This window comes from Asparagus officinalis, chromosome 4 (genome assembly GCF_001876935.1).
Source record: "Asparagus officinalis chromosome 4, Aspof.V1, whole genome shotgun sequence".
In the NCBI taxonomy this organism is placed as follows: domain Eukaryota; kingdom Viridiplantae; phylum Streptophyta; class Magnoliopsida; order Asparagales; family Asparagaceae; genus Asparagus; species Asparagus officinalis.
The window spans coordinates 89,789,211-89,803,570 of NC_033797.1; the positions used below are offsets into that span (position 1 = coordinate 89,789,211).

Sequence of the window (14,360 nt, forward strand, 5' to 3'; positions counted from 1 at the left end):
GATTCATGGTATCTTTTATGTGCTTTGTTATCTATGAGACTTATTAATATTTGTTAAGTATCATGTTTCATTATGTATTAGTATTGAATAATTGCTCATGTTGTATATCAATTCCTTGTATTTGATATTTATGTGTGATTTTGTGATTCTATTTATGTATGGTGAATGAGATGTATGTACCGACTATTGTTATAGGCTTAAGTATATACTTTTATGGTGGTGTTTGACTCGATTGAATATGCTGCCTAGTCACATGCCTGACAGCCGCTTCTGAGACACGGAGCATGATAGAAAGGGTTTTGTTTGCCCTCTCTGTTCTCCCAAAATCAAATACAAACATATTCTTTGGTACGCTTGAATGCGTGAGAATAGAATGTTTATTCTCACATCACATTAACACATCTTTTTTGAAAGCTAGAAATTTTATTCCTACTTCTCATTCATTCTTACATTTTATAGATATAAGCAATTCCTATAAGATGTTGCGTCTTGTTTGGTACGCATGAACCGAGTCCAATGAGAGCGGAATGAAGTGAGGAATGAAATGAAATAAATGAAGGAATAAAATGCTCATCTCTATTTTCACGTTTGATTGTGATAGAGAATAAAGTGGGAATGATAATCCTTTTTATTTATTTGGGTAGTTAATAATTAATCATAATATATTTAGATTTTATTTTAACTTTTATTCTTATTTAGGCGAGAATTTCCATTCATTACCATCTTATTGGGTTATATTGGGAATAACCATTACCATTCCTACGTAAAGTAGGAAATAATGAGAAGTGTGAACGAGATTTCTAGCCTTAAAAAAAATTTGTGTTTGGTATGAATGAGTGAGAACTGAGAATTTAGATTTCATTCTCACATACCAAACAAAAACGTTAGGGAATGAGGATTCCAAGTTAAGCGAAAATCAAAAAAATTATATAAATTCAAAATATGGCATGATTCCTCATTAATTACTCAATTGAAAAGATTTTCATTTGCGCTTCATTTTTTAATCGTACCAAAATCTGAAAACAAAAATGATCATTCTATTTCCACATGCAGTCAATTTCATTCCTTCAATCAATTATCTTCGACTTGATTCTTGCGTACCAAACAAGCGAAAACATACTTTCTCACACCAAATAAAAGTTCAAACTCCTTGACTAAATACTCACATTACAAATTCTCACCAATTTTGAACACTTGCCCTCTAGTTTTCGCAGGCTCAATGGAGAAGATGAGTTTCAAAAGGAGGACTTTTAATTAAAACGAGTTTGAGCGTGAACACATGTGCAAGTTACGTTGGTGATGAGTTAGAACTCACAATGAAGGGGGCACAACTGTTAACGTAAGTAGGGCGACTTATTCCGTACGTGGAATATGCCGGGGGCCAATAGCAATATTAATATTCTTGGGGTGCTAATATCAAAATATGAAAGAGTTGATTAGTAGTAATCATGAAATAACCCGATGGAAATCAAGCAGACGGATCCGACGGTGCAGATCTGATCCCCGATATAAACCCTCTCCCCCAAATTCCGAAACCTCTCCATCTGCTTCCCCTTCGCAGCTTCCCCTTCGCATCGAAAAAAGTCGCGGCTCAGCGGAATCAAAACCGAAAAAATAAAAATAAAAATAAAAATGGCGACCGACGCGGCAGCAAGGAACGACAAAAGAAAGAGCAAGAGAAAAGCGAGGAAGGACAAGTGGGGCCAGCCCGTACTCTCTGACGACGCCATTGCCGGGGCAGAGGAAGAAACATTAGAAGCAGAAGATGAAGAGAAGCGATCTTATCGGCTACGAGCCCGGCAAGGTGGTGGTCAGCGGGATGCCGTATTCGACGACGGAGGAAGAAATCCGGGACCTTTTCAGAGATATTGGCAAAGTTCATCAGCTCCAGCTCTCGAGGTTTCCCGATACTGGAAATTTCCGTGGTCTCGCTTTTGTCACGTTTGAGGTAAGCCAAAACTTGCCCTTTTGTTTTAATTTGTTGAAAAGATTGAATATTTTAAGGAGTCGGTCAGGTCAAATATATCAGAGTCACTTGCCAGGGTGCTCAACATAAACTTGCTCAAGATGAAATATATCAGGTCCAGCCACTTGAAGAGAATTGGTTGCACAGAGTAAGGAAGTATTTGTTGTAAAATATGGTACCACAGTAGACCCACTTGAATGGATTATTGAAATGATGAAGACAGAAGTAACCTATCTTTGTCCTGCTTCAGGTCATTTAGGATAGATTTGTTAGTTATTTTGATTTGAGACGGTTAGGTTTGCAAACCAAAAAAGTGGATAAAAGTAAGAGATGAATTAATTTAATTGACGGCTTAGGAAGTTGCCTTGATAAGTTTCTTCAAACGATGATGTAGTGAAATTCTGTGAGAGTAAAAGGTTGGGTATTACTCTTAGTGGTCAGTGGTCTCATAGCCAAGTGATCAATTGTGCGTATTGTAGAGTAGCCTTAATTAGTGACTTGCATGCGGAATGTAATTGGTGGTTTCTTACTTTGAGAATGCATGCTTGTTACTGAATCATTAAAGAAAATAAGATACATGACTGTTGAGAATTCGTTGTGCACAATATACAAGCATTATGCCTGAACCTCTTTTACCACATCTTGCAAACTGGACTGACTTTTCCAGTAACTTTGTATGTGTCTTTAAGTTCCATTTTCTAGCTTGCCTAAACCATGCTATCACATTTTCCCTATTAGGTTTTGTTAATCTCCTCTGTCTTATGCAAGACTAATTTTCGGCACATGAAAGTCGTAGTATATTAACTGATCGACATGATAGTCCAAATTACTAAAAGGGCTTTAGTACTTTTGCCACTAGGTAGGAGCTCCTCTTTCCATTTTCACAATGCCACTGCTAAGGGAATCGAGTTTGACTGGTTGTCCATCTAGGTGAGTATCGAACATGATAATGCAAATCACTAAAAGTTAACAAATGTATGTACATAAAACCAACGATCCCCAATATGATTCAAAACGTGGAAGTATAATTACATAATTGGGGAATCACTTTACTCTCAAGTTGAAGGCTTCCATATTTGAACCTTCAAATTGAGAATTGTGTTTAAATATTATTTTCATGCCCTAAGATAATAATTTCCTAGGATGTCATTTATTCTAAATTACTCCTACTTAAATATGCCTATCTTTTCACAGGTTTTCCTCAATATTAGTGCTTTGATTAGTTCCTAAGATTCATAGGAATTGTTCTACCATAGATCCTTCTAGCATGTGTATTTAGTTTTGGAGTCTTCACCCGTGCATATTTCATCCAGGAGATTCATTTTTTCTAATTGGGCCGGCTAACAAGGATGTCTAGATATTTTTGAGCATCCAACTAATCTCTAGGACATGTGACATCCCTAGTAGTAGATCAATCATTAGCGCAAATCCTTTTGGGATGCCTTGTTTTTTATTGATGGAATCCTAAGTTGCATGTGTTCGGTTGCGGACATGGGACATGACAAGTTTGTAAAATGTAGGATACAGGGACACACACCTTTTAAAAGTATGTGTTTGGGTAAATCTTTCTATGTTCAGTATTACTTGTATCTATTTAGATACTATATTGTTATCCTATCCTAATTAACCAAACTTTTAAAAATTAGATCATAATTTTTTGCGAATTTATATAAAACATAAGGAATTGGTAACAAATTTATTATATCCTAAAGTCTTAATCTCAAAACTTTAATTGAGTCATAGTTTTAGTGAATTTGTATAAAAGATAATGAATTCATAACAAATTTGTTATATCCAAAAGTATTAATCTCAAAACTTTTGCTACAATAGTTAATTTACCTTGTTCACCTAAATGCTAACCACCCACTTCTCTCCCCTCGTGTTTTCATATTGCATAAAACATCTAAATGAGTCTTACTTATCTTGTGCTCCACTAAAGGCATTCTTATGTATTCATCAATTAGTGTATCTTTATTGTGTTTTCCTTGTTCCATCTCAACATTCTCATGTCAGTTAATGATTTTCTTAGGTTTTCTTAATTTTTCAAACATTGAATATGAATGAATCATAGTCATGGACATTAACGTAATTTAACTCGACATTTTAATATTAAAAAAAAATATAGTATTGGACAATAGTAGATTTGTTCAACATAACCATCGTGTCAATTTTATACGGAAATTTTTTTATTGCCTAACAATGAAAGATGTGTTAAATATATGTATGTGCAACTCTTTGAATTCCATATAGCAATCATGTAATTTTCAAATAACGATCTTGAAGGTGATATCTTTATTGTGTTTTCCTTGTTCCATCTCAACATTCTCATGTAAGTTAATAATTTTCCAAGTTTTTCTTAATTTTTCAAACATTGAATATAAATGAATCATAATCATGAACATTAACTTAATTTAACTTGACATTTTAATATTTAAAAGAAAATATAGTACTGGTCAATAGCAGACTTGTACAACATAACCATCGTGTCACTTTCATACGGAATTTTTTTTTACGGCCTAATGATGACAGATGTGTTAAATATGTGTATGTGCAACTCTTTGAATTCCATATAGCAATCATGTAATTCTCAAATGATGATCTTGAAAGTGATAAGTAGGAACAAGCAAATAGAAAACATTAGAAATTGTAATATTTGAAAAGTTAGGTTCATTAGTAATTAGTAATATCTTCGTAAATAATTTTAATATTCTTAAACTGATTGTATAATGTATTTTGCCTATGAAATCTTATATGGGACAAAATCTTTCTTATCATCATTAATGGTTTGTTTGGGAGATGACTACGGGAAGGGAAGGAAGGGAAAAATTTTCCTTCATTCCGTTTCCCATCTTTACCCCCAATTTAAGGGGTAAGATTTTAGTTCAAATTTCCCCCTCATTTCCATACTCTGCTCTTCTAAATAGAACTCTCAAACAAAGGTAAATTAAAATTTTCTTTCCCCTTCTCTTCTCTACTATCCATCCAAACAAACCATTAGAAGAGGTTTAGAAAAACTATTCTCATTTAGTGCAATATACTATATGGTAATGTTTCACAAACGAGTTATAGTAAAGACAAACCCAAAATAAAGAATCAAAGTATTTGACTGCTCTCCATGCATGTGCGTCCCACCTAGTTTCGATAAAAATTATTAGTATACTATTCATTTTATTTATTTGATTGTAAAAATTTAATTTATTCTGTAAAAATCTAAGATGAGGTACTCTATCATAAATCCAAAATTTTTTCATGCTTTAACACCTATGGATCTTATAAGTGGTTGTTCGCTATGCTTCCAAGTGTAAATGCAACAAATGTTGTATGCAGAAAATGCAACATATGTTTTTGAAAATTGACCTCAACCTTTTGTGTAGATATTTGTATTTTATTATAAAAAATGTATTTCTAAATCTAAGTCTATGACTTGGTTAGTTGTAAATGTTGGAAATTTGCATTTGATGTTGTGGGAAATGTATTGTATTGCAAATTCATTGCTTTGTTATTTATAACTATAGAGCTATGTTACCTGGGTACTTCTATTAGGAAGTCGTACTTGTACTTGACTTGTATCATATCCAAACCTCTTGGACACTTACTTGAATATATGCATATGTTTATTCTGGCTCATACTCAATTATATAATACATGGTGTTTTAATATAATACACTCATACAATTCTTGGATATATATTCTACACTTTGCATCTATTCCTTATATATTTATCTTATAAATGAAAATATAATATTTATATTATGTAAATTATTAATTTTAATACATATGAATATACATAACATGCTTATATAGCCATGTTCCCATACTCTACATTTTACAAATTTGCCATGTCCTCATACCCGTACTCATGCAACCTAGCTATAGTGTGATCTACATTTTATGAGTAGGAATTCAATGACATTTTATTAGTTGGCTACAGTAAATGGTGCACCATTTTTACAAAATGAAAAGTCAATGATTATCTCCAATTAGGTGGTTGACCAACCACTGGAAAATAAAATTTTACTTGCAGCTCTTGTTCTTATCAACTAGACACCCTAAGCAAATTCCCCTCTAGATTAATAAGTAGCTGGACAAATATCATTTCTCCTATGATTAATTGTTTCCTCAAAAATACATACATCTCAATTATTTAATACTTACACAACAAATTAACCAATGAAGAATACAAATAAAGGAATACAGATATTGAAAAACAAATCAAAGAAAATATTTTAAAAATACATCTCTACTAAAAAACGTATATATCATCACCATTGTTAATGCTCAAGTATCCTCCTTCAAGTTGGAAGGAGGCAAGAAACAATTCGTAATCAACTCCCACAAATTAAAATTAGCTTCCTCAATAATAATGACTCCTCCAACTTCATCTTATAATTAATAGACTCCTTTCCGTACCTAAACAAAGTAACCGCAGTCTCTTCACCATGAGCAACATTAGTCCAATTATTACACATAATGTTTGATCATAAACTTCATGCTTGTCTCCCCAAAAAATGCTCTCTCCTCTTTGTCCCACCTTATTTCGAAAGGGATGGTTATCTTCAAGCTTGATGATGAGACTGGTGCCTTGGCTGAAGTACCCTCACATTGTGTGGGGGATTAAATTGAAATTTGAGGCGCTTTGGGCTTTTAAGGCTTCGAATTTGGCTTTGTGTTTAAGGATGAAGCATTCTTCGTCGTTGATTATCTTTTCACCTATGCAGGCTGCTTGTGAGAAGAGGCTAGTCGTTGTCCTGGGTTCCAAACCCTAAGGGTAGGCTATACATCAGAGCATGTTTTGTGCTTAAGGATTAAGTAAAATTCTTGGGCACTATGGTCTACAATTTTTTTGGCTTAATAGACATCATTAGTATGTGATACGCTAAGATTTAGTCCACATTGGATATTGATTGAGTGATTGAACGGTTTATAATGTAAGTCTTAGGAGTCAAGTGCAACATTGACGAGTCAATTTTGACAGTGGATTGAGCTAAACTATGTATTACACTCAGTGGGTCCCACAATTTACATCGCATTAACGGGCTTACGGGCTCAGGGCATGATAAATGTTATTAGAGCGGTTAGCCAACCGGAAATGTAAAGCTAAGTGCTACACTACATAAGTATAGTAGGAGCCACCTCTAGAGTCTACACCATTTGGTGGTGATATTGAGATGACCCGATTGCCATGTCGGGATGAGGATGTAGCGTAATTAAGGTGGGGTGATTGTGATACCCCAAGAGTTAGTCCTATATTGAATATTGATTGAATGATTGAATGATTTATAATGTAAATCAAAGGAGCAAAGTGTAATATTTACTTGTTAATTTCGGTAGTGGATTGAGCAAAATCATGTGCTTCACTCAGTGGGTTCATCATTTACATTGCGCAAACGGGCTCGTGAGCATGTGATATGACATAGTGTATGAATTTGTAGCATATTGTCCTTGTAGTTTGGTTTTGACAAATATTCCCCTCAGTGTTTAATTTTAGCTGATTGAGTAGACAGTGAGAAAGGGAGGTTTGGAGATAATAGTACAAGGGCCTATCTGCCATAAATCTCTAAGAACTTTCAATCTCAGAGGGTCCATCATTTAAAATCAAACTATAGAGAGAACATGTTTCAAAGCGTAATCTATAGTTGTGCTATTAACCTATGCTTATCAAGTAAACTATCATGAATTTCTGAATATTATTTTAAATAGTCTTTTTTACTCAAATTAAATTAAATTAAGGGTTTATTGCAGATGGTTCCTTTGTACTAACCTATACTACATCATCGTGCTTTATATATTATTGGCATATACACCCACGATTATGGAAATCAAATAGTGTTGTGTAGTGGTGAGGCACCGCTAAGACTATTTGGAGCTATAGTGACAAAAAAGACAAAAAAATGCAAAGTCGAAAAGCAGCTCAGTTTAAATATATATTAACAAAATTTTTTAAGAAAAAAACTAAAAAATCTACAAATGCATATTTGATGATTTATAGAGATCCTAAGCATGGAATAGACATGTTACAATCACATAATATTAACATAATAATAATATTAACATAGTACTGTACATAATGAAAAATATTGTACAGAAATTAAAGGATTTGGCACCCATCAATGTAATAATTTCAGATTTTGAGCATGATTTAAATTTAAATGAATAACTAAATTAGGAGACTTGAACAATATATTTCAACAGAACAAGCTTCAAGTTTATTCAGAATACACAAAGGACTCTCATCTCATAAATTTTACAATTTTTATAGGGATCTACAACAGATGCATCTAAAACCATCAAAAACAGATTTTACAGAATTGTAAATTAATAACTAAAAATTAAGTAAATAAATGAACAAAGATGTGATTTTTTACCTTCAACTCCACGCGATGTTGAGGGTTAAAGCCATAGAGGGCTGAGGGAGTCGAGTCGTCGTCAATGACTATTGTGCTGAAGGAGTTGCTGAGGAGAGAGGACATGAGAGAAGAGAGGAGGTGGCGGTTGGAGGCAGTGGTAGGTGGCAGGAGGGGAGAGAGGAGACGAGAGGTGGCAAGGAAGAGCAAAGATCGAATTTTGGGCTTTCAGGATTTTTTGAGTCGAATAGATCGAGAGACGGAGGGAGAGAAACGATAGGGTTTGGGGTTTAATATTTTAATCGAGTTAGGTTTGATGCAGATTGGGTTAATTAGAAAATAAAACATATTCTAGAACCACTGTTAACGAGGAGTAACAAGCGATAAAAAGCGGCTTTTTACCACTATGTATACACCCCTGTTCCTAACAACTAAACTACGTTAGTTTTTAAAGTTCTGCAAGAATTACTTGAAAATGTTCTTAGAAAATATCTAACTCTATTCATCATGGATATAAATAGATTGAGATTAACAAACACTACATTTAATTAATTGAATTATACTTGAAAGGATCTTTATAATGTTCTTGGTTATAACTATAGTTGCGTGCAATAACGTTGTGGTATGTTAGTTACATACAAGTGTCAATTGCATGTGAGGACAATTATAAGATATCTGTTGCAAGCAAATAAACTAGGGGTGGCAAACGGGTCGGGTCGGGTCGGGTCGGGTCGGGTTATAGTTGACCCAACCCATATAAGTGAATAAATGGGTCAATATGATCCTACCCATTTATTAAACGGGTTACCCGACCCGACCCGAATAACCCAAAGATCCCGTTTGCCACCCACAGACATTCAAAACCATTCTCGAAAATTGACCACACCTCTAGAATTTTTTGGTAGCGTCTCGAATCAGCGATCGCAAAACCTTAACGTGTAAGGCTCCGATTAGTCCAAGGCCCATACAAAGAACCACTCGATCACTGCCACGTCAAAAACATATATGTTTGGTATTCTGTCTCCACAGCTATCGTAATTTGGACGGTACATTGTCAACTTTTTTATCAAATTCTGGATAAGATTGCTGACGTGCACTTGTACTTTCCAAAATTGTAAACAAAAAAAACCAAGTCGCCATTTGACCCAAGACTTAGACATGTGGGACCTACGAGCAGGGAGCGATTGGGTCAGTCTGATTTATTACCACAAATTTAATCCACTGATTTATTATCTTACTCTAAAATTATCAATTAAGACACAAATCTTCCAAATTTACCCTCTCAATCCCCCTAATTCCCCACTTATAGACAGTAAAATAGTTCCAAAACCAAGGGTATTTACGTAAGTAGATCTAGTCCCTCACTCATGCTGCAAATTATCCCCGCCCGCTGTCAGAGGAACAGGAAAAAATTAAGAAAATCATCGAAAGTTAGAGAAGAGAGCAGAGATTAAGATCTATAGTTGTCTGCAGGAGGTGACGAGATCAGGGCTCAAAATGCTGGCGGTGTTTGATCGGACGGTAGCGAAGAGCCCTGAGGGGCTGCGATCGACGGCGGAGGGCGGCGGCGAGAACGGCGGTTGGGTCGTCGCTGGTGAGCCATTTCTTGTCGGTGAAACAAGGGGTGATGACGATAAGCCTTGGGTCCTCTGTGCCTGAATCTATGGTTATTCGGGTGGGTATGTGTTATACGGGTCACAGGAGGTGACGAGATCAGGGCTCAAAATGCTGGCGGTGTTTGATCGGACGGTAGCGAAGAGCCCTGAGGGGCTGCGATCGACGGCGGAGGGCGGCGGCGAGAACGGCGGTTGGGTCGTCGCTGGTGAGCCATTTCTTGTCAGTGAAACAAGGGGTGGTGACGATAAGCCTTGGGTCCTCTGTGCCTGAATCTATGGTTATTCGGGTGGGTATGTGTTATACGGGTCAGGCAGGTCAACCCGAATTTACCCATTTAATAAATGGGTAAATTTGGGTTGACCCGTTTATGACCCGACCCATGTAATTCAACCCATACCCATTATAAACGGGTCGGGTCGGGTTGGTGGGTTGGGTCATAGATTGCCACCCCTAAAATAAACGCTACCTTCATAGATTAATTGAAGTCGAATGAAGTTTTTACCTTCAATAAGCATCACATGCGACTACTTAGACTGTTTCCATGCCACCTTACCATCACTTTTCTGTACTCATCTTGCATCCAACCATTATAAGCTCGCAGTAAAAGAGATCGGGAGTCTTCTGCCACAACACAAATCCTCGTTGGTCGCCTCGCTCTAGTTGCCCATGTGGATCTCTGACATGCTCATCTTCACCTTCCCTATTGCGTGCATGCTTCTTAGATTTTGTAGAGCAGAATGCCCTCCTGTTGCTACGATGTATTGTTAGAGGATGTATTTGGCCGTAGAAGCTTGTTTCAAGATCATCATAATAACCGTTGTTAATTTTGCATATATAATCCTTCTAGTTTCATTGTTGCAGGTAGACCCCTTGGTTATACATGCATACGTACATATGTACGTATATATATAGACTCTTTCACCCTTGTTAAATTTTGACAGATATTGCCTATGTGTGAAATTTGTGAGCCCATCTAAGGATAAAAAGAGTCAATAATTAACTTAGGTGGTCTATCTAAAACAATGTAAATACATGAATAGTTAAATCATGTTGTTTTGACAAATATTCTCTTTGACATGGCAAATTGCGATATCAAGTTATCATCATAACTGTTAGGATTGATTACATTTGAACCATTTTTAGTATCAATGTTTATTGTCCTTATAGTTTCATTGTTGCATATAGACTCAGGTTTAATTTATTACTCCTTTACCCTGGTGAAATTTTGACAAGCATTGCCTCTAGTGAAAATAGTGAGAATATCTGAGCATAAAAGAGTCAGAAAAATTTAATCCAGGATGTCTATCTACAATAATGAGCTATATGAATAGTGAATTTAACAGATTTGGAAGAATATCTCTTTGAATGAAAATAAATTCAAAACTTACAACAAAGCAATCGTGGATTGACTTGCTAAAAGCCTGATCAAAAGGCACTGGGCACGGAATGAGCGGCAAGCTAACAAAAGTAAGAAGTAGCTGCAACTTGGTGTTTGTACTGACAGGCGACGGTCCTTCAGTTGCTTTGTCGAAGGCCTATATTCTGAACCACGCTTGCATGTTCTTCCACTTCGCCAATGCAGTGTTGCCAATGCTTGCCAGTATCTTGTTTGGTAATTGGTACTTTTAACCTCGACACCGTGGCGGACCTGTCTTCACGATCAAGGTTAGGGCACAATTTTCGCATTGGGGAAATATCTTAATTGCTAGTCTTTGAGGAGGCGGTTGTGAGAAACACTGTTCTAGAACAAGAATTAAAATTTGGAAAAATAATTGTAGGATTAATTTTGGAAGAAGAAGAAGTGATTTGTTGTTTCCTTTCCTAGGTGGTAGCTTGTGGGAGAGTTTGATTAGGATGTCCTCGGTTCATGGGTGGCATGGACACACAAAAAGTGACTATGTTTGAGGGAGAAAATTTTAGAACTTTGCATGATAATTATTTGGAGTTGACCAACATTAAAAAAATTTCTTTCATTATTATTTTTGGATGGTTCTATGTCTTCTTTGTTTCATTAAGAAGTGTTTTCTATATAGATCCCCTATTTTTCATATTTAAAAATTCATTTTGATAATCATATTTATTTATTTATTTCTAATATCATTCTTCCGAATCTAAATTAATTTTAGATAAGTCCCACAAATCTCATATATTTTAAATAAGTCCCACAAATCTCATATATTTTAAATAAGTTCCCTAAACCTATAAGTTCTTTTAAATAAATCCCCCATTTAAAAAATGTTAAACTTAACTACAGCTCAACTAAACCGCATTAATCTTAGCCTATCTTGCCTTCGTCTTCCTTGGGTAGTCACATCCAATATCCGCAACAGGGTGCAATAGATTACTTCCCCACAAATAACAAGCAGGTGAAGAGATGTGGAGCGAGGGAGTGGTTGAGGAAGGGGAAGAGCGAGTGCAGGAGGGGATACTATAGGTCAAACTGTTGTTACTCAACAAACATAAACCATAGGTCAAGCTTCTCTGAAACTGTTGTTACTCAACAAACATAAACCATAGGTAAAAATAGCTAAGAAAGACGAGGGAAAAGATAGTTGGTACTATGAACTATAGTAAATTTGGAGTTAGGCTAAGAATTTTTATTTTGTAGGAACTAATTTAAGGAAGCTTATAGATTTGATATGTTAATTTTGACAGTATTAATTTTTGTTCTGACAGTATCAATCTTTATTCTGGTGAGACACGTATCATTATTTCTTATGCCCAATTGGTATATAAGGCCCGCGTATGCTCCTCTTTTTGAAAGCTAGTGTCTGTACCAGACGATAACTTTGGGTTCAACAATAAGTTAGGAGTCTGGGTATAGAAGCAAAGCTGAAGCCACTTGCTGTAAGATATAGATATTTTCCTAGTGCGAGAAGTAATTTTTTTATTGCAGTTAAAACTTGTGTTATAAATTCCTTCAGAAGCTCAAACAAAATAGGCTCAGATGAATAATTTGAATCACTATAAATCTTGAAGTAAAGGTCTGAGGCTACTAGTACCTTGCATGCAAATGGCTTCCTAGTTCATGCGGACTCTGTCTCTTCATATTCTATGTGAAATTGTGATTCATATATGGCGTTATTTGTTTTTCTTTCAGATTTAACCCACGTGTTGATTGAAAACTTGAATAATCAATAAGATGCTTATTGGTGACCAACCAGTTTTTGTAGAAGAGCCCACATTTTGAGATCTGATATCAACTTAACCTTGTTAACTTTTTTTTACAGCCAGATTTAACCCTTATGTGCTGATGGAAACCTGAATTAATCTAAATGAAATGTTTAATGTTGTGCTCAGCTCTACATCCGAAGTTTTAAATCATAGCTGATTTTAGACCTTTGCTAATGCTTGGGATTCCTATGGAACTTGCCATTCTCCACTTATTTCTCGCAACTGACCATTATACAAAATATTTAAGTATCTGATCAGTAATTATGTTATCTTAGACAGAAGAAGCTGCAGCAAGTTCTCTTAGTCTTGATGGAACGAAAATGTGAGATTTTATGCACTGCATCCAGATATTTCATCTTTCTCTTCCTCTTTTGTTTGTTTGTTTATTGTTGGTTTCCAGGGGAAATAGGTTCGTAAAGATTGAAAGATGCAGAGGAGATTCACAACGTAAGAGGAAGAGCGAGTTCCTGAGTGAACCCGAGAAGGTTGAAGGGTGCTTCTCGGCATACATCGGCAATCTCCCATATGATGTTACTGAAGACGACATAATGGACTTCTTTGAAGGATCCAAGATTGCTTCTATAAGATTCGCCTTCGACAAGAGAACAGAAGCATTTAGGGGTTTTGGCCATATAGACTTTGAAGACGATGAATCATTGGAAGCAGCCGTGAAGAAGAATCAGGTGGAACTACACGGGAGGCCGATGAAAATAGCTTATGCAGTCAGCAACAGGAGCTAAATTCATAAGGAATGTTTATGACTGGAGAGTTTCAGATGTATTGAAGAAATTTATACATCACACTTTTATTGGGATGTATTTGAACTACTAAAACTGCTGCTCTTGTTACCTGTCCTATTTTAAAGTTGAGGCTGCTTACAGCTGGAGTACTGGCGGACCTAATACTGACAGTAGCATGGATTACTCACCAGTCTCAGTTATATGATTATGTCAATGTTAGCAGTTGAGTGGTTTTTTTTTTTTCCGTAAGCTCTGTGGGACTCAAGGCGTGTGAAATTCCACAGCCAGATACACGTGCTTGGTTATTGACCCTGATTTTTCTTAATAATGCTTGTATTAACCATAGTTAAATATAAAAGCAGGCAATCATTTCCTATGACCAGCCCGAAAAAAGAAAAAAAAAAGGCTAAAGTAAAGATTCTTATAACCTTTGTTTTTTCTAAGAATTCTCTTTCCTTTCTCCACGGCCAGCTTTAGAGAGTTCCTAGAGAGGGGGAAAAAAAAAAGAAAGGTCAGCTT

At 35.8% G+C, this 14,360-nt stretch overlaps 1 long non-coding RNA gene and 1 pseudogene across 1 annotated transcript; both read left to right on the plus strand.

Moving 5' to 3' along the window:
- Positions 1,527-14,081, plus strand: LOC109837830 (annotated as a pseudogene).
- On the plus strand, positions 9,126-10,103 carry LOC109837831. The gene is made up of 2 exons (XR_002246468.1): positions 9,126-9,786; positions 10,015-10,103. It is a non-coding gene; the product is annotated as an uncharacterized LOC109837831 (long non-coding RNA).